Consider the following 27,359-nt stretch of genomic DNA (forward strand, 5'->3'; position numbering starts at 1 on the left):
AGAGATGACAGCATCTCTCACTGCACGCCCTCACTCGAGGACAATAGGGACACAATAGGCGACGATGGCAAGTGACACGCTGCATCTGGTGGCAGGCGACAATGGCAAGTGACAAGCTCATTATGGTGAGTTGAACTATTTCATTTTATATTACAATGTAATAATAGAAACCATGCACTTCAATCATCCTGACACCAGATTTACCATAGTGCCGTGATAAATAAAGAGTCAACACCAGCCATTGCCCAACAAATTGCCCGCACAAATTTTGGCAGTGCCGCTCCCGGGATTAGACCCTTGATCCGCCCCTGGGTGAGGATGGTGACCTTTAATAGACATTCAACCCCCTTTGTTTCAACTTGTGTGCATGTTATCAGGCCAAAATCACCGGGGTATGTAAACTTTTGATCATTTGGGTAGTTTCTGTTGCCATTATGATATAAAAATAGTAAACACAGTTGATTGATAATAAATGGCTTCAGCCAAACACCGACCATGAGTGAAAGAAAAGTTTTTTGTGTTATCATTCATGTTACCTGAAAAATGGCCAATAAATCATAAATTCTGTCAGGGTGTGTAAACTTATGAGCACAGCTGTACATTATGTACATCAGAAGTTGTCAGAAGTGGTTGTAAACCTTCTGAGATAAAACTCATACAAAGCATACCCCTTTTGCAATGTGTACTTACCTCAATCCAACGCACTATGTGTGATTTCTGACTGCTCTCTCATTCCTCTGCTTTGGAGACCACAGAATCCTCTATAAGACTGTGTATAGAGGGGCGTGTGGCCCATTCCCTCCACTCAGGTCTCAGATTACACTCAGCTCTGTGCTGAGCTCTGTGCAGTGTGCGATGTCCAACCCGCGCCCCCTGCCTTCTTGAGCTGAGAAGGAGCCTTTGGTCTGTGTGTTTTAGAAGGACTGCAGAGAAGAGAGGACTGCAGGTAATCGGGACATTTACAGAGAGATGACAGGACGAATGTTATCCAAAAGCACTTCCAAAATTTTCAGTTATTTATTTTTTTTGCTCATAACATTCAATTTGTTAAGGGTATCATGTTACTCATTTGCATAGATTATCGCATTTGGTACATAAAGTCCAATTCATTTAAGAACAATAAAAAAGTCCAATTCGCGAACAAAACAGAAACTAAAAAAAAAACCTATAGGTTATTCAAACCCTCAGAAAGGGGCATTCCACCCACAAGAGTCTAATTCAACCCACAGATGACCCATAGGAAGGGGTGCAATACTACCCCCACAGAGGGATCTAATTCCACCCACAGGAAGGGGTGCAATACTACCCTCAGAAAGGGATCTAATTCCACTTACAGGTGACCCTGAAAGAGGGGCCTACTCAAACCTTCAGAAAGGGGCATTCCACCCACCGAAAGACTAATTCAACCCACAGAAGACCCACAAGAAGGGGCGCAATACTACCCTCACAGAGGGATCTAATTCCACCCACAGAAAGGGGTGCAATACTACCCTCAGAGAGGGATCTAATTCATCCCACAGGAAGGGGTGCAATACTACTCTCAGAGAGGGATCCAATTCATCCCTCAGGAAGGTGTACTATTCCACCCACATAAAGGGGTGCAATACTACCCTCAGAGAGTGGTCTAATTCCACCTACAGGTGACCCTGAAAGAGAGGCCTACTCAAACCCTCAGAAAGGGCCATTCCAACCATTGAGAGACTAATTAAACCCACAGGAGACCTACAGGAGGGGGTACTATTCCACCCACAGAAGACCCACAGGAAGGGGTACTATTCCACCCACAGAAGACCCACAGGAAGGGGTACTATTCCACCCACAGAAGACCCACAGGAAGGGGTACTATTCTGTCCACAGGAAGAGGTGCACTACTACCCTCAGAGAGGGATCTAATTCCACCCACAGAAGACCCACAGGAAGGGGTGCAATACTACCCCCTCACAGAGGGATCTAATTCCACCCACAGGAAGGTGTATTATTCTACCCACAGAAAGGAGTGCAATACTACCCCCAGAGAGTGGTCTAATTCCACTCACAGAAGGCCCACAGGAAATGGTACTATTCCACCCACAGGAAGGGTGCACTACCCTCAAAGAGGTGGTTAATTCCACCCACAGGAAAGGGTACTATTCCACCCACAGAAGACCCACAGGATGGGGTACAATACTACCCTCAGAGAGTGGTCTAATTCCACTCACAGAGGACCCACAGGAAGGGGTACTATTCCACCCACAGGAAGGGGTACTATTCCACTCACAGAAGACCAACAGGAAGGGGTACTATTCCAACCACAGAAGACCCACAGGAAGGGGTACTATTCCAACCACAGAAGACACACAGGAAGGGGTACTATTCCACCCACGGGGAGGGGTGCACCACTACCCTCAGAGAGGGGGCTAATTCCACTCACAGAAGACCCACAGGAAGTGGTAATATTCCACCCACAGGAAAGGGTACTATTCCACCCACAGATGACCCACAGGATGGGGTACAATACTACCCTCAGAGAGTGGTCTTATTCCACCCACAGAAAACCCACAGGAAGGGGTACTATTCCACCCACAGAAGACCCACAGGATGGGGTACTATTCCACCCACAGAAGACCCACCGGAAGGGGTACTATTCCACCCACAGTAAGGGTGTACTACTCTCAGAGAGGGTGCTAATTCCACCCACAGGAAGGGGTACTATTCCAATCACAGGAAGAGGTGCACTATCCCCAGAGAGGGGACTAATTCCACCCACAGGAATGGGTACTATTCCACCCACAGAAGACCCACAGGATGGGGTACAATACTACCCTCAGAGAGTGGTCTAATTCCACCCACAGAAAACCCACAGGAATGGGTACTATTCCACCCACAGAAGACCCACAGGATGGGGTACAATACTACCCTCAGAGAGGAGTCTAATTCCACTCACAGAGGACCCATAGAAAGTTGACACTATTCCACCAGCAGTGGACACACAAAAATGTGGTATTATACATCCCAAGTACACAAGTATTTTTTAATTGTGTGGTCGTGCGACGTTGTGCCCAAATAAAATGTATGTCTTTTTTCCCCACAAATAGAGATTTCTTTTGGTGGTATTTGATCACCTTTGCATTATTATTTTTTTGCGCTATAAACAAAAAAAGAGTGTCAATTTTGAAAAAAAAAATTGGGCTACCTTTTACTGTTTTTTTTTTAAAATTCAAAATAGATTTTTTTCCAAAAAAAGTGCACTTTTAAGACTGCTGCGCAAATACGGTGTGACCGCCATTTTATTCTTTAGGGTGTTAAAAATTATATATATAATGTTTGGGGATTCTAAGTAATTTTCTAGCAAAAAACAGTTTTTAACTTGTAAACACCAAATCTCAGAAAGAGGTTCCGTCCTTAAGTGGTTAACCCCTATACTGCGGAAGGGCGGCCCTACTGCGCAATTTCACGTACCTAGTATGTGTGCTGGGTTTGGGGTGCTGCCGGCGACCCGCTCCCACTGTGATTGGATACAGCAGGAGCCAATCAGCAGGGCCTGATTGTTTGCCGGCACCCTGAGATAATTCTCATGAGAGGCAGAACGGAGGTCTATGTGAACAAGGCAGATCACTGTTCTGCCAGAGGGGAAAAAATCTTGTGTTTCTGCTAAGCAGGAACACGGATCTCTGTCTTCCCCCAGTACATGCACCTCCCCCACACAGTTAGAAAAGCACCACCTAAGAGCACACTTAACCCTTTGATTGCCCCTGATGTTAACCCTTTCCCTGCCAGTGTCATTAGTACAGTGATAGTGCATTTTTTTTAGCACTAATCACTGTATTGATGTCACTGGTCCCCAAAAAAGTGTCACGAATGCCTCGTACACACGAGCGGAATTTCCAAAAAATCTTGGGTGGTTTTTCAGACAGAATTCGGCTCAAGCTTGGCTTGCATACACACGGTCACGCAAAAGTTCTCCGAACTTTCGACAGTCAAGAACGCGGTGACGTACAACACTACGACGAGCCGAGAAAATGAAGTTCAATGCTACCAAGAATGCGTCCAATTGCTTCCGAGCATGTGTCCAATTGCTTCCGAGCATGCTTAGTAAGTTTGCACGTCGGAATTGCTACAGCAGTGGCAGCTGGTGAAGTTTTAAGATGGGGGGGCGCTAGACCACGCCCACCCTTTTGACCCATCCCATTTCTCATAAGCCCCACCCATTATAGAATCCACCAACTCCGTCCCCTGTAGTACATCATATACAAGGCTGTACATTATACACAGGGCTCTATACTTCATATACCAGGCTCTACATTATAGACAGGGCTCTGTACATCATATAGCAGGCTTTACATTATACACCGAGCTCTGTACATCATATACCAGGCTCTACATTATACACCGAGCTCTGTACATCATATACCAGGCTCTACATTATACACAGGGCTCTATACTTCATATACCAGGCTCTACATTATAGACAGGGCTCTGTACATCATATACTAGGCTTTACATTATACACCGAGCTCTGTACATCATATACCAGGCTCTACATTATACAGAGGGCTCTATACTTCATATACCAGGCCCTACATTATAGACAGGGCTCTGTACATCATATAGCAGGCTTTACATTATACACCAAGCTCTGTACATCATATACCAGGCTCTACATTATACACAGAACTCTATACTTCATATACCAGGCCCTACATTATAGACAGGGCTCTGTACATCATATAGCAGGCTTTACATTATACACCGAGCTCTGTACATCATATACCAGGCTCTACATTAAACACAGGGCTCTATACTTCATATACCAGGCCCTACATTATAGACAGGGCTCTGTACATCATATAGCAGGCTTTACATTATACACCGAGCTCTGTACATCATATACCAGGCTCTACATTATACACAGGGCTCTATACTTCATATACCAGGCTCTACATTATAGACAGGGCTCTGTACATCATATAGCAGGCTTTACATTATACACCGAGCTCTGTACATCATATACCAGGCTCTACATTATACACAGGGCTCTATACTTCATATACCAGGCTCTACATTATACACCAGGTTCTAATGACACATCAATATGTCTGACAGCCCAGCCACACTCCTCGTTCACCAGAAAAAAAAAACAGGAAACACAAAAAAGGTGCTTGGGAAACAGCAATAGGCAGAGGTCACCGTAGACAATGAAGTACAAGAAAGCCTAATAAAATAAAACAAATACAGTCATCACATTTAGTGACTGCAATAATGCAATATCTTACATGTTTGCCTTTGGTGGTGGGATCAGAGGGATGGTGATGATCAGAGACAGAGGGATGGAGGTGGGGTGGGGAGTTGGATCAGTGGTGGGTGGGATGGGATCAGGGACAGAGGGATGGATCAGGGACAGAGGTGTGGTGGGATGGATCAGGGACAGGGGGATGGTGGGTGGGATGGATCATGGACAGAGGTATGGGTGGGTGGGATGAATCAGGAACAGAGGGATGGTGGGATGGATCAGGGACAGGGAGATGGTGGGTGGGATCAATCATGGACAGAGGTATGGGTGGGTGGGATGAATCAGGGACAGAGGGATGGGTGGATGGATCAGGGACAGAATGATGGTGGGATGGATCAGGGACAGAGGGATGGGTGGGTGGGCTGGATCAGGGACAGAGGGATGGTGGGATGGATCAGGGACAGGGGGATGATGGGTGGGATGGATCATGGACAGAGGTATGGTGGGTGGGATGGAACAGGGACAGAGGGATGGGTGGATGGATCAGGGACAGAAGGATGGTGGGATGGATCAGGGACAGGGGGATGGTGGGTGGGATCGATCATGGACAGAGGTATGGGTGGGTGGGATGGAACAGGGACAGAGGGATGGGTGGATGGATCAGGGACAGAAGGATGGTGGGATGGATCAGGGACAGAGGGATGGGTGGGTGGGCTGGATCAGGGACAGAGGGATGGTGGGATGGATCAGGGACAGAGGGATGGGTGGGTGGGATGGATCAGGGACAGAGGGATGGATAGGTGGGATGGATCGGGGACAGAGGGATGGATGGGTGGGATGGATCAGGGACAGAAGGATGGTGGGATGGATCAGGGACAGAGAGATGTTGGGTGGAATGGATCAGAGACAGAGATATGGTTGGTGGGATGGATCAGGGACAAAGAGATGGTGGGTGGGATGGACCAGGGACAGAGAGATGGTAGGTGGGATGGATCAGGGACAGAAGGATGGTGGGATGGATCAGGGACAGAGAGATGGTTGGTGGGATGGATCAGGGACAGAAATATGGTTGGTGGATGGGTCAGGGACAGAGAGATGGTTGGTGGGATGGACCAGGGACAGAGAGATGGTTGGTGGGATGGATCAGGGACAGAGAGATGGTTGGTGGGATGGATCAGGGACAGAGAGATGGTGGGTGGGATGGACCAGGGACAGAGAGATGGTAGGTGGGATGGATCAGGGACAGAAGGATGGTGGGATGGATCAGGGACAGAGAGATGGTGAGGGGGATGGATCAGGGACAGAAGGAATGTGGGATGGATCAGGGACAGAGAGATGGTGGGTGGGTGGGATGGATCAGGGACAGAGAACTGGTGGGTGGGATGAATCAGGGACAGAGAGCTGGTGGGTGGGATGAATCAGGAACAGAGAGATGGTGGGTGGGATGAATCAGGGACAGAGAGATGGTGGGTGGGATGAATCAGAGACAGAGGGATGGATGGGTGGGATGGATCGTGGACAGAGGGATGGATGGGTGGAATGGATCAGGGACAGAAGGATGGTGGGATGGATCAGGGACAGAGAGATGGTGGGTGAGATGGATCAGGGACATGGTTGGTGGGATGGATCAGGGACAGAAGGATGGTGGGATGGATCAGGGACAGAGAGATGGTGGGTGGGATGGATCAGGGACAGAAGGAATGTGGGATGGATCAGGGACAGAGAGATGGTGGGTGGGTGGGATGGATCAGGGACAGAGAACTGGTGGGTGGGATAAATCAGGGACAGAGAGCTGGTGGGTGGGATGAATCAGGGACAGAGAGATGGTGGGTGGGATGGACCAGGGACAGAGAGATGGTAGGTGGGATGGATCAGGGACAGAAGGATGGTGGGATGGATCAGGGACAGAGAGATGGTGGGGGGATGGATCAGGGACAGAAGGAATGTGGGATGGATCAGGGACAGAGAGATGGTGGGTGGGTGGGATGGATCAGGGACAGAGAACTGGTGGGTGGGATGAATCAGGGATCAGGGACAGAGAGCTGGTGGGTGGGATGAATCAGGGACAGAGAGATGGTGGGTGGGATGAATCAGGGACAGAGAGATGGTGGGTGGGATGAATCAGAGACAGAGGGATGGATGGGTGGAATGGATCGTGGACAGAGGGATGGATGGGTGGAATGGATCAGGGACAGAAGGATGGTGGGATGGATCAGGGGCAGAGAGATGGTGGGTGGGATGGATCAGGGACAGAAGGAATGTGGGATGGATCAGGGACAGAGAGATGGTGGGTGGGTGGGATGGATCAGGGACAGAGAACTGGTGGGTGGGATGAATCAGGGACAGAGAGCTGGTGGGTGGGATGAATCAGGGACAGAGAGATGGTGGGTGGGATGAATCAGGGACAGAGAGATGGTGGGTGGGATGAATCAGAGACAGAGGGATTTATGGGTGGGATGGATCGTGGACAGAGGGATGGATGGGTGGAATGGATCAGGGACAGAAGGATGGTGGGATGGTTCAGGGACAGAGAGTTGTTGGGTGGGATGGATCAGGGACAGAGATATGGTTGGTGGGATGGATCAGGGACAGAGAGATGGTGGGTGGGATGGACCAGGGACAGAGAGATGGTAGGTGGGATGGATCAGGGACAGAAGGATGGTGGGATGGATCAGGGACACAGAGATGGTGGGTGGGATGGATCAGGGACAGAGATATGGTTGGTGGGATGGATCAGGGACAGAGAGATGGTGGGTGGGATGGACCAGGGACAGAGAGATGGTAGGTGGGATGGATCAGGGACAGAAGGATGGTGGGATGGATCAGGGACAGAGAGATGGTGGGTGGGATGGATCAGGGACAGAAGGATGGTGGGTGGGATGGATCAGGGATCAGGGACAGAGAGATGGTGGGTGGGATGGATCAGGGGCAGAAGGATGGTGGGATGGATCAGGGACAGAGAGATGGTGGGATGGTGGGATGGATCAGGGATCAGGGACAGAGAGATGGTGGGTGGGATGGATCAGGGACAGAAGGATGGTGGGTGGGTGGGTGGGATGGATCAGGGATCAGGGACAAAGAGCTGGTGGGTAGGATGAATCAGGGACAGAGGGATGGTGGGTGGGATGGATCAGGGATTAGGGACAGAGAGATGGTGGGTGGGATGAATCAGGGACAGAGGGATGGTGGGATGGATCAGGGACAGAGAGATGGTGGGTGGGATGAATCAGGGACAGAGGGATGGTGGGTGGGTGGGATGGATCAGGGATCAGGGACAGAGAGATGGTGGGTGGGATGAATCGGGGACAGAGGGATGGTGGGTGGGTGGGATGGATCAGGGATCAGGGACAGAGAGCTGGTGGGTGGGATGGATCAGGGATCAGGGACAGAGAGATGGTGGGTGGGATGAATCAGGGACAGAGGGATGGTGGGTGGGATGAATCGGGGACAGAGGGATGGTGGGTGGGTGGGATGGATCAGGGACAGAGAGCTGGTGGGTGGGATGGATCAGGGATCAGGGACAGAGAGATGGTGGGTGGGATGAATCAGGGACAGAGGGATGGTGGGTGGGATGAATCAGGGACAGAGGGATGGGTGGGTGTGGGGAGGCTTCATATGGGCTGTGTGTTTCACAAGAGCCTCCACTGACACTGCCAAACCGAGACACAGCAACACCAGTGGAGATAATGGAAGCACTGAGGATCAGCACTTGATAAACACACAGCCTGTGTGACACCTCCCCCTCCATCCATCCTGTAGAAATAAGGAGACTGGCCTTGTGTGATGGTCAGTGATTCTCTTTCAATAGTTTTTATTGAATTTTAATTTTCAACAAATACATCATATATCATCAAAATTAGACATAAGGCAAATACATAAAATAAAATAAAATAAAATAAAATAAAATAAAATTGAGTCTGAGCAGGAGTCATTAATCAAAGAAAAACAAGATATGCAAAGTATCTTTTACGCCTAAACTTGAGCCTATTGTAGGGTAAGAAAGACTTGGAAAGTAAAGATGTATTTCTTTAAGGTGTACAACCCCTAAGTAAAAAAATATTATTAATGGTCTAGAACCAAAGTGAAGAAGCAATAAGCTACCTAGATCGTAGTATGACTGTACGTGGTCTCTTGAGACCAGAAAAGAAAGGCCACAAACATTGTATAAAAAAGAGAGGCTAAACTCTATCCAGAGCTATGATAACTTATTATGAACAAAAAGCTTTATATGGGAAAGAAATTTCCATTAAAACTTCTTTATGGCAATTGGCAAAAAGATAAGTAGAGAAGGCCTCTAACAACTAGCTATAGTCAAGTCTGCTCTCCTTATTTTTGGTATCTATCACTACAAGGCATCGAAATATACAAAGCTTAACTTTATAGTAATGATAAAAAAAAATAAAAAATTTAGGCCTAAGTGGGAGGATAGAAAGTTTCAATTTGTAAACATGGCTGGGTCTCCCACGGAAACCCCCGAGATCACCACTCCACCCCAATGGGCTCACACTGTGGAGTGGGATAGCTCGGGGAGCCCCCGCCGGAGAACCCCCCACGTCCGTCCCTCCACTCCCCCCGGTAGCACCAAGAACACGTGCCCCCCGGAGGGAAGTGGATGGACATACTCTAGAGCTCCCAAGCCCATTCCGAATAACCTCTGTAGAACTATTAAACTCCGGTCAGAACAACAAAGGTCAACTGAGGGCGAAGACACTAGGATAAGAGAATATCAGATCAGTATCTTAATATTAGAAATCCTGCGTAAAGGAAAGCAAAGATAGAAAGTAGAAAGTGGGATCAGGATAGAGGAAGAAAGGGAGGGTTGTACAGGGTTCAGGGTCATGACTCCATCTGTATATAATTTAAGACTGTAGGTGCCCTGGATATAGTTGCACTTTGATGTGTCGGGCCCATGGTTCCCATGTCAACGCAAATTGTTGAGTGGTGTTCCGCAATTTAGCTACTGTTTGTTCCTGAACCATAATCCAGGAGATTTTGTACCTGGCAGCCAAGAGGGAAACCTTAGAGGTTTTCCAAGCTTTAGCTAAAGTGATCTTGGCTCCCAAGCACATAAAGAAGATTAGTTGTTGAGTATGCTTAGGGGTATTGTGTAACCTGCGGTTCAAAAGAATATATAAAGGGTCCTGTGGGATTGAGGCTTTCGTGACCTTCCGCACTAGATGTAGAAATTTGTTCCAAAAGTTTCGTATGCGAGGACACGTCCACCATGTATGGAGCATCGTACCCAAATGACCACATCCTCTGAAACAGAGAGGTGAAATCTCTGGGTACATCTTAGAAAGTCTCAAAGGGACATAATACCATTTCGTTAGAATTTTGACATTAGCTTCGATTAAGGAAATATTCAAAATACCTTTCGATGATCGTTTGAAAACTTGAAACCACATTTCCGTATCTAGTTGGATGTCCAAGTCTTCCTCCCAAGAACGAGCATATGCCGGTTTATCATTCCTATCTGCCAGGGACGAGTAGATGAGGGAAATACCTCCTTTGCGGAGGTCTTGTTTTAAGTACCATTGCTCGTAAATCGTAACCTTGTAACTATTTGATTTATCAAGTTCAAGAGATTGTATAAAATGGTTAATCTGAGAGAGTCTCGATTGTTCTGAATCGGGCATCTCTAATTTGGAGTAACAATGATCCATTGAAATGGGTCCATTTGGTGTAATGAAATGTCCAATTCTGAAAAGGCCCTTGTTCAACCACCATTGAAAATCTTGGGTGTTCAAACCAGGAGGAAAATCAGGATTGTGAAATAAATGAACGAGAGGTTTCAGTGGGGAAATCAGGTGTTCGTTTTTGTATAGTCTATCACATAGTGCTATGGATTGAGAAAGCGTGGGAGACAAAATGGTAGGTCTTAGTTTTGTTGGTCTCCATAGTAGATGATCTAATGTGTAGTCAGGTACTGCTTGGTTCTCAATAGAAATCCAATCTGGACTATTGGTTTTAGAATATATTGCTGAAAATTGTGCTAGTCGTGCTGCTTGATAATATAAAAAAAGGTTAGGAAGACCTAAGCCACCTTGGTTTGTCCGGCGGAACAGGATGTCACGCGCTAGTCTATGTCCCTGTTTTCCCCAAACAAAACCAACCACTTTTGATTGGAATTTATTGAGGGTCGACTTTTTAATAGGTATGGGGAGGGCTCTAAATAAATATAAAATACAAGGAAATAAGTTCATCTTAACTGCATTGAGTCTGCCCAGCCAAGACAAACCTTCTTTAGACCATTTAGTAAGATCTGCTTCCAAAGATCTGAAGGCGGGTGGATAATTAGCATTGTATAAGGTACTGACACATTTGGTGAGAGAAATACCCAAATAGGGAATCCTATCAGAAGCCCAGGAGAAGGGAAAAAAGGGCTTAAGTCGGGAGATAGTTAATGAGGGAACTGAAATATTGAGAGCAACTGACTTTGAGGTATTAACTTGGAGACCTGAAATAGTTCCAAAGTCCCGAAGAAGATGAAGTAAGTTAGGGGTGGAGATTAGGGGCGAGGTCAGAAATATAAGCATATCATCAGCAAAGAGAGCACATTTATGCTCTTTGAAACCACAGCGAACACCTTTAATATTTATATCTGCTCTTATGGCAATGGCTAGAGATTCTATAGCTATCGTAAAGATTAATGGTGACAAGGGACAACCCTGTCTAGTACCTCTACATATATCTAATGGTTGAGAGAGATGGCCTAATAGACGTACTTGAGCAGAGGGGGTTGAATATAGGGATTGTATAATGTTCAAAAAATTTGTTCCGAAACCCCATCTGGTGAGAATTTCAAATAGATATGGCCATGAAACAGTATCAAATGCCTTCTGCAAGTCCAAAGACAGCAGAAGGCCTTCTTGTGCCGGGCCCCCGTCCCATTGCGAATTCAAGAGTGATATTAAGTCAATTGCCCTTCTCACCTGATCCATTCCCTGTCTCCCCGGGATGAAGCCCACCTGATCCCCATGGATATAGTTAGATATAAAACTGGACATTCTGTTGGCTAATATCTTAGTCATAATTTTAAGATCATTATTGATCAGTGAAATGGGTCTGTAATTTCCCACTTCACTAGTATCTTTACCAGGTTTCGGAATAACAGAGATAAATGCAGAATTAGAACCATACGGGAGGGGGGCTCCATCCCGGAGAGAATTAAAGAACCGGGCCATGTAGGGAGCTAATTTAGATCCAAAAGTCTTATAATATCTAACTGGGAAACCGTCGGGGCCTGGAGCTGATTCTGATTTAAGGGCTTTAATGACGTCAAGTATTTCGGCAGGGGAGAAGGGTTCATCCATTAGATCTTTATGAGTTTGATGTATGTATGGTAGATCGAGGTGATCCAGGAACTGATTCCTAGTTTTGTAATGAGTATGAGTTGTCTCGGTGTAGAGGTTTTTATAAAAATCATGAAATGATTTCAATATTTCTACCGGATTTTGTGTAAGGCCGCGTACACACGCGGGGACTGTTCGCTCAACTTTGTCCGTCAAACAGTTTCAGCGGACAGTCCGCTCAAAATTAGCATGGACGGACTTGCCCACACACGACGAACGAACAGTCCGCTGAAACTTGCGCGATGACGTGAACGGCACGTACGACGGGACGAAAAATACGACGTCCTATACACTGCAATGCAACCTTCGCCGTGAAAATCCTTTCTGAGCATGCGCGCAACTTTGTTTGACGAACAAGCCTACACACGAGGGGACTGTCCGCTGAAACCAAGTTTCAGCGGACAGTTTTTCGGAAATTCCGAAAAACTTTGTTCAGCGGACTGTTCGCTGAAACTGTCCGCTGAAGCCCCACACACGAGCGGACTGTCCGCTGAAACACTGTTCAGCGGACAGTTTCAGCGAACAGTCCCCGCGTGTGTACGCGGCCTAAGGGTACCCGAAGATTGTCTAATTTTGGGGAAGACCAAGGTGCGAGTTCGAGAACACAATTTTCTCGCGAGTTTGGCCCCTATTTTATCTTTTTGATAATAGAAGCGAGCTCCTGTCCATCGCAGATGTTTTTCCGCAGAGGTGGTGAGTAAAAGATTAAGTGCAATGCGTGCCCTATCAAGTTCAGCCAGGCTATCTGGGGTAGGATGTCGTTTGTGACTTTTGCTAAGTGTTTTGAATTCCTCTTTGAGTCGTATAAGCTCTGCAGAGTGTTCCTTTTTGAGACGGGCTGAGAGTTGAATTATTTTACCTCGAATGACCGCCTTGTGTGCCGCCCACAGGGAGCCTGGCGAAATTGAATCTGTATTATTGTCTGTAAAGTAGTCTGAAAGGGCTGATTCTAATACCGCACAGTGAGCTTGATTGTTTAGTAGAGACTCATTAAGCCGCCATTGGAACGGTCGTTTATCTCCTCCACCCCCTCGAATAATTAATAAAACGATGGAATGGTCAGAGAGAGAGGAATCATAAATTTTAGAGGATTCAACCAAAGAGATGAATTGTGGAGGAATAAAGATATGGTCTATTCTGGTTAAAGTATTATGAGGGATAGAAAAGTGAGTGTAGTCTTTGGATCGGGGATTCATTACTCTCCATATATCTATCAGGCCTGCTGATTGGATGGAATGAGCAACCCTAAGACTGCATTTAGGAGGTCTTTTGGGCATTGGTTTCGTAGGGTTAGATCTGTCTGAGGAAAGGTCAAATGGGATGTTCGAATCTCCCGCCAGGATAACAATTCCCTTCAGATGGGATTTCAGCGTTATGAGAGTCTTTTCAAAAAAATGGTCCTGGCGGGAGTTTGGAGCATAGTAGGAAACAAATGTGTATGTTACTGAATTAATTGACCCAGAGACCAGGATGTAACGACCTTCTGGGTCTCTAACCGTTTTGGAATGTTGAAAATGAATTTTGTTAGCAAAACAAATCGCAACCCCTCTTGTTTTATTTGAAGCATTAGCCAGATAAAATTGAGAAAAGTTTTTGTGTAGGAAAATGGGGTTATAAGAAATGGGGAAGTGCGTCTCCTGCATCATGATAACATCAGCTTTGTGGGCATGAAATTGTTGCATGATTTTACGCCTTTTCACTGGGGAATTAAGGCCTTGAACATTATTGGACATTATACGGAGATTAGATTGTACCGGTAAGGTAGAGGTCATAGGAAGGGCATGGAAAAATACATGCTATGTGCAAAAGGAGTACCTGTCTTTGGAGTGGACCCTGGCAGATAGGAAATGACACCTGTTCTTGTGAAGAAATGCTTGTGAGAAAAGAATGAGGAGAATCCAACCAGGCCCTGATCCTGTACAAGGGAGATGGGAAGAAGGATGTGGTTAGACTGGGAAGGGTAAAAAAGGGAGGAAGGAAGGGAGAAAGAAGAAGGTAAGTAGAGAATAGAGTTAGAAAAATAGAAAATAAAATAGAAGTACATTAGGATATGTATTATATAAAATAACAATTCAATACAAACAAAAAAAAAAAAAATTTAGAAATGTATACAATAACTAAAAATAGAAAGGGAAAAAATCCCAAAGCGGCCCACAAGGGACGCAGTAAACGAACCCCGGTAGGAGAAAAAGTTCTCCTATCGAAGTAAAAAGGGGGGTGCATTGTACCCACCCTGGACAACCCCGCCGCAGAGGTTGATTATCTCATTGGCACTAAAACAAATAATCTGAGCCCAGACAAAAATAAACATAGGGGATATATAAATAATGAGCAACTGCCCCCCTCTTACTCTACGAGATGGGTGACCATGACTTAATGGCAAAAAAAGCCAATATAAGAAAAAATAAAAAAAAACCATCAAGTATAAAGCCAAAAGGTCAGATGGAGAGAGAAATAATTAGTAAAATTATAGAGGAAGAGGAGGCTAATACAGGCAATACAGTAAAAGTATATGTCAAAAAGGAAAAATATTATTAAATTTTCAACATTAGGAGCAAGCAAAAAAATAAATAAAAAATAATGTCTTCTGTGGAAAAACACCTGGAGAAGTTACCAGGAAAAAAAAAAAACAGGACCTATGGTCAACCCGGCCCGGGTAAAGGTTCGGCCCTGAGGACAAAACGTAAGGAAGTCAATTTTCCAACAAAGAGTGGACAGAATAGGAATATATTCAGGTTGGTGGAGATTCCCTCGATCTCTTAGGCATCTGTTTCTGCCATATTTGCGTCAAGGGGCTGGTCGGTGAGGGGCGTTTGGCCGAAGAGGTTCCTTTCGGTGTAGAAGTTTGTGGGAGTTCCTGGTTGATCAATCCCAATTGAAGCAGAAGTCGTTCTCCATCTTGGAACGTCGAGAAGTGGTACGGTTTATTATTAAATGAGAAATTCAGGCGGAGAGGAAAGGCCCACCTGTAAGGGATTTCTCTGCTCGACAGAACTTGAAGTAGTGGTTTAAGAGCTCGTCGTTTTTGGACTGTGTATGGTGACAAATCGGTAAAAATTTGTATGGAATGATCCTGAAATGTCAGAGAATCTGAGGTTCTGGAAAGTCTCATTATCTCGTCTTTCACTGAATAGTAGTGAGGTTTCACTATAATGTCTCTAGGAAGTCCATCTGAACGAAGAGGTTGCAGAGCCCTGTGAGCCCTGTCTAATTCTAGACGATACTGTGAGATTGTGGGAATTAAACTTTTAATGAGGTCTTGGATAGCGAGATGAGTGTCCTTGATAGATTCAGGAATGCCTCTGACACGGAAATTATATCTCCTCGACCTATTTTCGAGGTCGTCAATTTTAGCTGTGGCTGTTTCTAAATGATCCTGAAGTTCTTGTATCCTGGCTGTATTTTGGTTAATACGTAGACATGACTGATCCAATTGTAGCTCTATTGCATCAATCCTGGTTCCTAATTGTTGCAGATCAGCATGGATAGAAGCTGTGATCTGTGTAGCAGTTTGAGATAAACCTCTAGACAACATTTGAGAGAATGCGTTCATCATGGATGCAAAGTCAGTGGGAGGAGAAGGCAAATCTCTAGGAACTATGTCCCAAGAAGCAAAGCTGATAGGCAACATATGCCTTGTGGAGGAGTTTGTGGAGGAATTACTTTCCCCCCCCAATATGTCTCAGAGGGGGGTCAGTGGATGTTGGGGATGGGGCTCCGGGTTGAGTTTCACTCACTGTGCCGTTTGAAGTTAAAGAGAGGTGCTCAGCTGTGTGGTCCTGGTCCGCTATGGAATCCTCATTGCAGGCTGTGTGTTGTGAGGTAACGGCGGCCATCTTGGAACGGCCCGACACCGCTAACGCTGTGGAAAGCGCGGGTTTGGAGTTCCGACGGGACTTAGAGCCGGGCATTCGTGTAAAGCCTGCGGTTTCCCCAAACAGATGCGACCGTTTACCGGCAGAAACGAGGGCTCAGAAAGTCGTGGCGGCGGACGTTAGGCCAGGGTGGCGCGGAGCTCCCGGTCTATGCGGCCATCTTGGACGCTTCCGCGCATGCGCCCCATGGTCAGTGATTCTAATATCTCCACTAGTGTTGCTGTGTCTCGTTTGGCTGTTGGTGGAATCATTGAGCTCCGCCCCCTCCTATGGATTTCCAGCATCTACCTTGTTGTTGAGTTTCATAGCGGCAAGTGCGGGAGTTTACTCCTCCGCTCCTCCGCTCGGCGCACTGGTCTGACACAGGGGAAAAGTGACATACTAACTAGTCTGTCACTCAAAGCACATAGTATAGTAAACCTATGGGCGCCGGGCGGATGCAGATCAGCACTTTTCATTGGGCCACAAGGCGGGTTAAAACCCCGCAAATGAAGCGCCGCGTCTGCAATCTTGTGATTGCGTTGACGTGGCGCTTCACATAGTACACTGTGTCCGGCGCTCGTACACAGTGCACTTAAGGACTTTTTTTCAATTTTTTTTTTTTAAAGGGCCATTTGAAAAAAAAAAAAATGTTTTTTCAATTTTTTTTGGGACTGCCTGTAAGGGGGGGGGGGGGGGGTTGTGGCGGCGCCGCCCGGACACCCCCTATAGGCGGATCGCCACTGTGCTACAGACAATTGGAATTTCCGATCTGAACTTTTTCCGTCGAAAAAATAGAGAACCCGCTCTCAATCTTTTGCTGGCGGGAAAGTCAGATGGAGCATACACACAGTCGGAATTTCCGACCAAAAGCTCTCATCCGACTTTTGCTGGCGGAATTTCCGATCATGCGTACGCGGCATTAGGGCCAGATTTGTCCACCACAATGTTGCAGTCCCGCTATAAATCGCTGATCACCGCCATTACTAGTAAAAAAAATAAAAATAGATAAAAAAATCCATAAATGATTCCCATACATAACTTTTGCACAAACTCATCAATATACCCTTATTGAGATTTTTTACCAAAAATATGTAGCAGATAAATCAATAATTAATAATCGGGATAAATTTATGAAGAAAGAAAATGTTTCACATTCTTTTTTATTGGATGTATTATAACTAGGGATGAGCTTCGTGTTCGAGTCGAACGCATGTTCGACTCGAACATCGGTCGTTCGTGCGTTCGCCGAATTCCGAACGTTTGGGCCGTTCGCGGCAAAATTCGTGTGGCTCACAATGCACTGCGATGGCGCAATGCATTGCTGTCTCACGATTGGCCAAGCATGCACTGTGACCCCGCATGCTTGGCCAATCGCAGCGCCAGTGGCGGGAAGAGCAATGGTTGGCCACAGGCATCCTGCCTGTGGCCAATCATAGCTCAGACTGTGTAGTGCACGCCCCACACTATATAAAGCTGCCTTTCAGGCGGCCTCGTGTAGTGTTTGTTAGCATCTGAAAGCAGTGGGTGTTCTGTGTACCTTCAACACAGTTACACACCAATCGTTTTTGGCTGATTTACTATTTTGCTCTTGTGTAGTGGTTACTGTCTGTGCCCTGACCGCAGTATACACCACTATATTCACCTCACCTATATAGCTAGTGATCTAGCTTTAATAATAGAGCTTGCAGTCAGTAGTGTTAGTGCGTGCTGTCTGCGTGCTCTGTACCCAGTACATACCACTATATACACCTACATAGCTGTTCTCTATTTGAGCCCGATTGTCATTTGCTGGAGTTATTGGAAGTTGTGTGTGCCTCCAGCACAGCACAGTATACATCTGTATATACCCCTTTAACTCTGCTGTTTTCTGGTTATTGTCTGCGTGCCCTGACCGCAGTATACACCGTGATATTCACCTCACCTATATAGCTAGTGGTCCATCTTTAACAATAGAGCTTGCAGTCAGTAGTGTCACTCAGGAGATAGTGCGTGCTGTGTGCCTGCTCTGTACCCAGTACATACCGCTATTATCCACCTACATAGCTGTTCTCTATTTGGGCCCGATTGGCATCTGCTGGAGTTATTGGAAGTTGTGTGTGCTTCCAGCACAGCACAGTATACATCTGTATATACCCCTTTAACTCTGCTGTTTTCTTGTTATTGTCTGCGTGCCCTGACCGCAGTATACACCGTGATATTCACCTCACCTATATAGCTAGTGGTCCATCTTTAACAATAGAGCTTGCAGTCAGTAGTGTCACTCAGGAGATAGTGCGTGCTGTCTGCGTGCTCTGTACCCAGTACATACCGCTATTATCCACCTACATAGCTGTTCTCTATTTGGGCCCGATTGACATCTGCTGGAGTTATTGGAAGTTGTGTGTGCTTCCAGCACAGCACAGTATACATCTGTATATACCCCTTTAACTCTGCTGTTTTCTTGTTATTGTCTGCGTGCCCTGACCGCAGTATACACCGTGATATTCACCTCACCTATATAGCTAGTGGTCCATCTTTAACAATAGAGCTTGCAGTCAGTAGTGTCACTCAGGAGATAGTGCGTGCTGTCTGCGTGCTCTGTACCCAGTACATACCGCTATTATCCACCTACATAGCTGTTCTCTATTTGGGCCCGATTGACATCTGCTGGAGTTATTGGAAGTTGTGTGTGCTTCCAGCACAGCACAGTATACATCTGTATATACCCCTTTAACTCTGCTGTTTTCTTGTTATTGTCTGCGTGCCCTGACCGCAGTATACACCGTGATATTCACCTCACCTATATAGCTAGTGGTCCATCTTTAACAATAGAGCTTGCAGTCAGTAGTGTCACTCAGGAGATAGTGCGTGCTGTGTGCCTGCTCTGTACCCAGTACATACCGCTATTATCCACCTACATAGCTGTTCTCTATTTGGGCCCGATTGACATCTGCTGGAGTTATTGGAAGTTGTGTGTGCTTCCAGCACAGCACAGTATACATCTGTATATACCCCTTTAACTCTGCTGTTCTATAAAAAAGGCATCTGCAGGAGTTAGTGGGTGTTGTGTGCCTCCAGCACAATATAAACTACCCAACTACTGTTTTACCCAACTCCCTTCAGGCCATTACCATGTCTGGAAGGCCAGCAAGGAGAGGCAGACAGGCGCGAGCCGATAAAAGAGGGCAAGCAGGCTCTGTGTCTAGAGACAACACTGCTGGTCGTGGACGCGGTGCATTGTCATCAGCACGTGGCCATGGGACATGCTTGTCCTTCTTTTCTGCAGCTGGACATGTTGAACCGCAACATGCCAACGACTTGGCAGAGTGGATGACCAAGCCCTCTTCATCCTCCTCATCCTCTCTCACCCAGTCTCAGGGTAGTAGAAAAGCAGCTGCCAACACATCGTCGTCCCTCCTCTCAATGTCATCATCAGTGACTCCTTCCCTAGACCCACCACGTCCTCCTGAGGAGTCTCCTGAACTCTTTAAACACAGTGTTGGGTACATGCTCCAGGAGGATGCCCAGTGTTTGGTGGGCTCTGATGATGACACTCAGCTAGAGGAAGGCAGTAGCGTGAGCACAGAGAGAGGGGATGCTCAAGAAGGACAGCAATCTGGCAGTCATGTTCCACAAGCTGCAGCATACTGCCAGGTTTGCTACAGCGATGAAGAGGGAGGGGATGATGAGGGCACTGACTCCACGTGGGTGCCTGGAAGGAGGGAGGAGGAGGAGGAGGAGGAGGAGGCACATGTCCAACGAGGCAGGATGCCCTCCGGGGGCAAGCTTAGGGGCAGCACACCAACTGAATCACACCGCAGAGCTCCGCCTGCGCAGAGCGCTTCCTCTGCGCAGAGCGCTTCCTCTGCGCGTTATTCTAAAAGTTCTTTGGTGTGGGCCTTTTTTGAGACGAGTGCATCAGATCGCACCGCTGCTATTTGCAACATATGTCTCAAGCGTATCTCACGTGGCCAAAACATCAGCCGCTTGGGCACCACATGCTTGACCAGACATATGTTGACCTGCCATGCAGCTCGTTGGCAAGCATACCTCAAAGACCCACACCAAAGAACAAAGCGGACCTCTCCTTGCTCCTCATCAGCTGGCATCTCCAACCCCACTAGACCTTCAGTCCTCTCTGAAACCTGCTCTGAGAGGAATGAAGGTGTAGAATTAGGTGTGTCACAGCCAAGTGCTTCCGGGAACTCTGCTAGTGGTACATCCACGTCCGATTATAGCAGACAAATGTCCCTGCCCCAGCTGCTGGAACGGCAGAAGAAATTTACTCCCAGCCATCCACATGCCCAGCGGTTGAATGCTAGCTTGGCTAAATTGCTAGCACTTCAACTGCTGCCTTTTCAGTTGGTAGACTCGGCCCCCTTCCGTGAGTTTGTACAATGTGCGGTTCCTCAGTGGCAGGTCCCCAAACGCCACTTTTTCTCACGGAAGGCAATTCCGGCTCTCTACCGGCATGTGGAAGGCAATGTCCTTGCCTCGCTGGACAGGGCGGTCAGCGGTAAGGTGCATATTACCGCTGACTCATGGTCCAGCAGGCATGGACAGGGACGTTACCTGTCTTTCACGGCCCATTGGGTCACTCTTCTGGCTGCTGGGAAGGATGCAGGACAAGGTGCAGTAGTATTGGAGGTTGTTCCGCCACCACGCCTCCAAAATGCTACTATTGGTTGTGACACACCTCTCTCCTCCACCCCCTCCTCTTCTTCTTCCTCCATGGCCTCTTCCAGTGCTCTGTCCTCAGAACCAGCGGTGCTCCGTAGGCGTTGCAGGGGCTACGCATATACGCAGGCAAAACGATGCCATGCCGTGCTTGCGCTGGTTTGTTTGGGGGACAGGAGCCACACTGGGGCGGATGTTTTGTCAGCTCTGCAGGGGCAGACCGAGAGGTGGTTGACGCCACGCCAGCTTAAGCCAGGAATGGTGGTTTGCGACAATGGCACCAACCTCCTCTCCGCCCTCCGACAGGGACAACTGACCCATGTGCCCTGTGTAGCTCACGTCCTTAACCTGGTGGTGCAGCGGTTCTTGGGCAGGTACCCCGGCTTACAGGATGTCCTGAAACAGGCCAGGAGAGTCTGTGTGCATTTCCGCCGATCATTTAATGCCTGTGCTCGGCTGGCTGAGCTCCAAAAGGAGTTGAACCTGCCCAAGAACCGCCTTATATGTGACATGCCCACCAGATGGAACTCAACATTGGCCATGCTGCAGCGGTTTCACATGCAGCAGAGGGCCATCAATGAGTACCTCTGCGACTACGGCACCAGGACAGGGTCAGGAGAGCTTGGTTTTTTCTCACCACGCCAGTGGGGCATGATCAGGGATGCATGCACTGTCCTGTCACCGTTTGAGGAGGCCACAAGGATGGTGAGCAGTGACAGTGCATGCATCAGTGACACTGTACCTCTTGTCCACCTCTTGGAGCATACGCTGCGTGGAATAATGGACAGGGCACTTGAGGCAGAACAGAGGCAGGAAGAGGAGGACTTCCTTGCCTCTCAAGGCCCCCTTTATCCAGACACTGTTCCTGCTGTGCCACCCATCACACAGGAAGAGGGTGAGGAGGAGGAAGAGGAGGAGGAGGATGATTGTGTCAGCATGGAGGTGGAGGCTGGCACTCAGCATCAGCAGCAGCAGTCTTATAGGGATGATTTACAGTCCCAAGAAACACGTGGACTTGTACGTGGCTGGGAGGAGGTAGCTGCGGATCATGTTGTCCTTAGTGACCCAGAGGACTCCGGACCGAATGCCTCAGCTAACCTACGCTGCATGGCCTCCCTGATCCTGCAAAGCCTGCGGAAGGATCCTCGTATTCTTCGGATCAAGGAGAGGGACCATTACTGGCTGGCCACTCTCCTTGATCCACGGTACAAGGGTAAGGTTGTCGACCTTATCTTGCCATCGCAGAGGGAGCAGAGGATGAGACATCTCCGGGAGGCCTTGCAGAAAGCTCTGTGCAACGCGTTCCCAGAGACTGGGAGGTCACAAACTCCTGGTCCTGGACAACGTGTTGCTGAGGCATCAGTCAGAAGGAGCGGTGGAGAAGGTGGCCGTCTGACTGATGCTTTCAGACAATTTTTTAGTCCACAGCCCCAAGGTATGATTGGTTCCAGCACCCATCGCCAGCGTCTAATTTACATGGTGCAGGAATACCTAGGGGCAAGGTCAGACTTGGACACCTTTCCCACTGAAAATCCTCTGGCTTACTGGGTCTTGAGGATGGATCACTGGCCAGAGCTTGCACAGTATGCAATTGAGCTACTGGCCTGTCCTGCATCCAGCGTTCTTTCGGAACGCACCTTCAGTGCTGCTGGTGGCTTCGTTACCGATCACAGGGTGCGCCTGTCCACCGAATCAGTTGATCGACTGACCTTCATCAAGATGAATCAGTCTTGGATCACCCACAGCTACCAAGCACCTGAAGCTGATGTAACCGAATAATTTTTTTTGAAATACCACATCCCTTCAAGACTGCCTATGCTGATGCTGAGTGACTGTCCTGTTATGTTGATTGTCTATCCTCTTCCTCCTCCGCTGATATGTTGGAAGAACATTTTTGGTTCTGGGTGATGCCAGCAGCCCAATTTTTCTGCCCCTGTTTAACAGGGGCGTTTAAGTACAATTTTTGATGCAATGCTTTGCAGCAGGGCTAATTCCTGCAATAAAACTAGAGTATATGGCAGAGGTTGCAGTGTGATGGCACCAGTGCCTAAGGCCCAATTTTTCTGCCCCTGTTTAACAGGGGCGTTTAACTACAATTTTTGATGCAATGCTTTGCAGCAGGGCTAATTCCTGCAATAAAACTAGAGTATATGGCAGAGGTTGCAGTGTGATGGCACCAGTGCCTAAGGCCCAATTTTTCTGCCCCTGTTTAACAGGGGCGTTTAACTACAATTTTTGATGCAATGCTTTGCAGCAGGGCTAATTCCTGCAATAAAACTAGAGTATATGGCAGAGGTTGCAGTGTGATGGCACCAGTGCCTAAGGCCCAATTTTTCTGCCCCTGTTTAACAGGGGCGTTTAAGTACAATTTTTGATGCAATGCTTTGCAGCAGGGCTAATTCCTGCAATAAAACTAGAGTGTATGGCAGAGGTTGCAGTGTGATGGCACCAGTGCCTAAGGCCCAATTTTTCTGCCCCTGTTTAACAGGGGCGTTTAAGTAAAATTTTTGATGCAATGCTTTGCAGCAGGGCTAATTCCTGCAATAAAACTAGAGTGTATGGCAGAGGTTGCAGTGTGATGGCACCAGTGCCTAAGGCCCAATTTTTCTGCCCCTGTTTAACAGGGGCATTTAAGTACAATTTTTGATGCAATGCTTTGCAGCAGGGCTAATTCCTGCAATAAAACTAGAGTGTATGGCAGAGGTTGCAGTGTGATGGCACCAGTGCCTAAGGCCCAATTTTTCTGCCCCTGTTTAACAGGGGCGTTTAAGTAAAATTTTTGATGCAATGCTTTGCAGCAGGGCTAATTCCTGCAATAAAACTAGAGTGTATGGCAGAGGTTGCAGTGTGATGGCACCAGTGCCTAAGGCCCAATTTTTCTGCCCCTGTTTAACAGGGGCATTTAAGTACAATTTTTGATGCAATGCTTTGCAGCAGGGCTAATTCCTGCAATAAAACTAGAGTGTATGGCAGAGGTTGCAGTGTGATGGCACCAGTGCCTAAGGCCCAATTTTTCTGCCCCTGTTTAACAGGGGCGTTTAAGTACAATTTTTGATGCAATGCTTTGCAGCAGGGCTAATTCCTGCAATAAAACTAGAGTGTATGGCAGAGGTTGCAGTGTGATGGCACCAGTGCCTAAGGCCCAATTTTTCTGCCCCTGTTTAACAGGGGCGTTTAAGTAAAATTTTTGATGCAATGCTTTGCAGCAGGGCTAATTCCTGCAATAAAACTAGAGTGTATGGCAGAGGTTGCAGTGTGATGGCACCAGTGCCTAAGGCCCAATTTTTCTGCCCCTGTTTAACAGGGGCGTTTAAGTACAATTTTTGATGCAATGCTTTGCAGCAGGGCTAATTCCTGCAATAAAACTAGAGTGTATGGCAGAGGTTGCAGTGTGATGGCACCAGTGCCTAAGGCCCAATTTTTCTGCCCCTGTTTAACAGGGGCATTTAAGTACAATTTTTGATGCAATGCTTTGCAGCAGGGCTAATTCCTGCAATAAAACTAGAGTGTATGGCAGAGGTTGCAGTGTGATGGCACCAGTGCCTAAGGCCCAATTTTTCTGCCCCTGTTTAACAGGGGCGTTTAAGTACAATTTTTGATGCAATGCTTTGCAGCAGGGCTAATTCCTGCAATAAAACTAGAGTGTATGGCAGAGGTTGCAGTGTGATGGCACCAGTGCCTAAGGCCCAATTTTTCTGCGCCTGTTTAACAGGGGCGTTTAAGTAAAATTTTTGATGCAATGCTTTGCAGCAGGGCTAATTCCTGCAATAAAACTAGAGTGTATGGCAGAGGTTGCAGTGTGATGGCACCAGTGCCTAAGGCCCAATTTTTCTGCCCCTGTTTAACAGGGGCGTTTAAGTACAATTTTTGATGCAATGCTTTGCAGCAGGGCTAATTCCTGCAATAAAACTAGAGTGTATGGCAGAGGTTGCAGTGTGATTGCACCAGTGCCTAAGGCCCAATTTTTCTGCCCCTGTTTAACAGGGGCGTTTAAGTACAATTTTTGATGCAATGCTTTGCAGCAGGGCTAATTCCTGCAATAAAACTAGAGTGTATGGCAGAGGTTGCAGTGTGATGGCAGCAGTGCCTAAGGCCCAATTTTTCTGCCCCTGTTTAACAGGGGCGTTTAAGTAAAATTTTTGATGCAATGCTTTGCAGCAGGGCTAATTCCTGCAATAAAACTAGAGTGTATGGCAGAGGTTGCAGTGTGATGGCACCAGTGCCTAAGGCCCAATTTTTCTGCCCCTGTTTAACAGGGGCGTTTAAGTACAATTTTTGATGCAATGCTTTGCAGCAGGGCTAATTCCTGCAATAAAACTAGAGTGTATGGCAGAGGTTGCAGTGTGATGGCACCAGTGCCTAAGGCCCAATTTTTCTGCCCCTGTTTAACAGGGGCGTTTAAGTACAATTTTTGATGCAATGCTTTGCAGCAGGGCTAATTCCTGCAAAAAAACTAGAGTGTATGGCAGAGGTTGCAGTGTGATGGCACCAGTGCCTAAGGCCCAATTTTTCTGCCCCTGTTTAACAGGGGCGTTTAAGTAAAATTTTTGATGCAATGCTTTGCAGCAGGGCTAATTCCTGCAATAAAACTAGAGTGTATGGCAGAGGTTGCAGTGTGATGGCACCAGTGCCTAAGGCCCAATTTTTCTGCCCCTGTTTAACAGGGGCGTTTAACTACAATTTTTGATGCAATGCTTTGCAGCAGGGCTAATTCCTGCAATAAAACTAGAGTGTATGGCAGAGGTTGCAGTGTGATGGCACCAGTGCCTAAGGCCCAATTTTTCTGCCCCTGTTTAACAGGGGCGTTTAAGTAAAATTTTTGATGCAATGCTTTGCAGCAGGGCTAATTCCTGCAAAAAAACTGAGTGTATGGCAGAGGTTGCAGTGTGATGGCACCAGTGCCTAAGGCCCAATTTTTCTGCCCCTGTTTAACAGGGGCGTTTAAGTACAATTTTTGATGCAATGCTTTGCAGCAGGGCTAATTCCTGCAATAAAACTAGAGTGTATGGCAGAGGTTGCAGTGTGATGGCACCAGTGCCTAAGGCCCAATTTTTCTGCCCCTGTTTAACAGGGGCGTTTAAGTAAAATTTTTGATGCAATGCTTTGCAGCAGGGCTAATTCCTGCAAAAAAACTAGAGTGTATGGCAGAGGTTGCAGTGTGATGGCAGCAGTGCCTAAGGCCCAATTTTTCTGCCCCTGTTTAACAGGGACATGTAATTACAATTCTTGATATAATATTTCACAGGAGGGCCCCTTCCTGTGCCCACCCAGAGTAACTGTGAGGACTTATAGTGTTGTGGCACCAGCACCACAACCACCAAAGGTCAATTTTTCTACCACTGTTCAACAATGGCATGTAATTACAATTCTTGATATAATCGTTCACAGCAGGGCGCTCCAGCGGCCACCAAGGGTCACTTTGAGGGCTTACAATGTTGTTGCAAAACCAACACCTTGTTCCGCCATTTCTGCAGAGCATATAGGGCAGACCCCTACTTTCAAACATCCAATTTACAAACATCTCCTACTTGCAAACGGAAGGAGACAACAGCAAGTGAGATGAAAAAAGATGGACGACAAAACAAATTATACAGGGGTGATAACCCTTCCCTATGTTTTCCAAAAAGCTTAAAGATATTTTTTTTGACTGGAGCTACACTTTAAAAATGTACCGGTTGAAAATGACAAACAGATTCAACTTAACACAACAAACCTACACAGTCCCTGTCTTGTTTGCACCGCCTGTATACTGCTGTTCTGAGTATATAGGGCCTGGGGGCCACACGCATTTCCTTTTTTTTTAATATGGGTACGGGGTTCCCCTTAATATGCGTACAAGACCCAAATAGGCTGGTAATGGGCAGGGAGGGCTACCCATGCCATTTTTCTGAATGATTTTCAACCATATTGCAGGAACCAGATATAACATTAAAACCGCAAGCAGTTTTAACCAGTTGCTGACCGCCGGCCGTCAAAAAACGGCCAGGCGGCGCAGCTATTGCGGCGGGAGGCCGTCATATGACGGCCTCCCGTTTAAACAGGGATGCGCGCGATCGTGCGCGCGCATCCCTGTTTCTTCGGTGGCGGCGTGTCACGGAGACACCGCTCGCCACCGAAGGGGGTGAACAGCCATTCGTTATGGCTGTTTACCACGTGATCGGCCGTGATGAAGTCACGGCCGATCACAGATGGTCACACCCCCTACGTGCACGGCGCATGCGCGCGATCGCGAGCGCGCTGCGCGTGCACGTCGGTGGCGGCGTGTTCCCCGGGAACACTGCTCGT

General features: G+C 47.3%; 1 protein-coding gene across 2 annotated transcripts in view; it reads left to right on the top strand.

Annotated features, from left to right (window-relative positions):
• The window catches only part of LOC143957723 (cytosolic phospholipase A2 gamma-like), a 204,947-nt gene that overhangs the window by 123,857 nt on the left and 53,731 nt on the right, over positions 1-27,359 (top strand). The window lies entirely within an intron of this gene.

This window comes from Lithobates pipiens, unplaced genomic scaffold (genome assembly GCF_037356315.1).
Source record: "Lithobates pipiens isolate NorthernLeopardFrog02 unplaced genomic scaffold, aLitPip1_a1.2 Scaffold_55, whole genome shotgun sequence".
NCBI classification, from domain to species: Eukaryota; Metazoa; Chordata; class Amphibia; order Anura; family Ranidae; genus Lithobates; species Lithobates pipiens.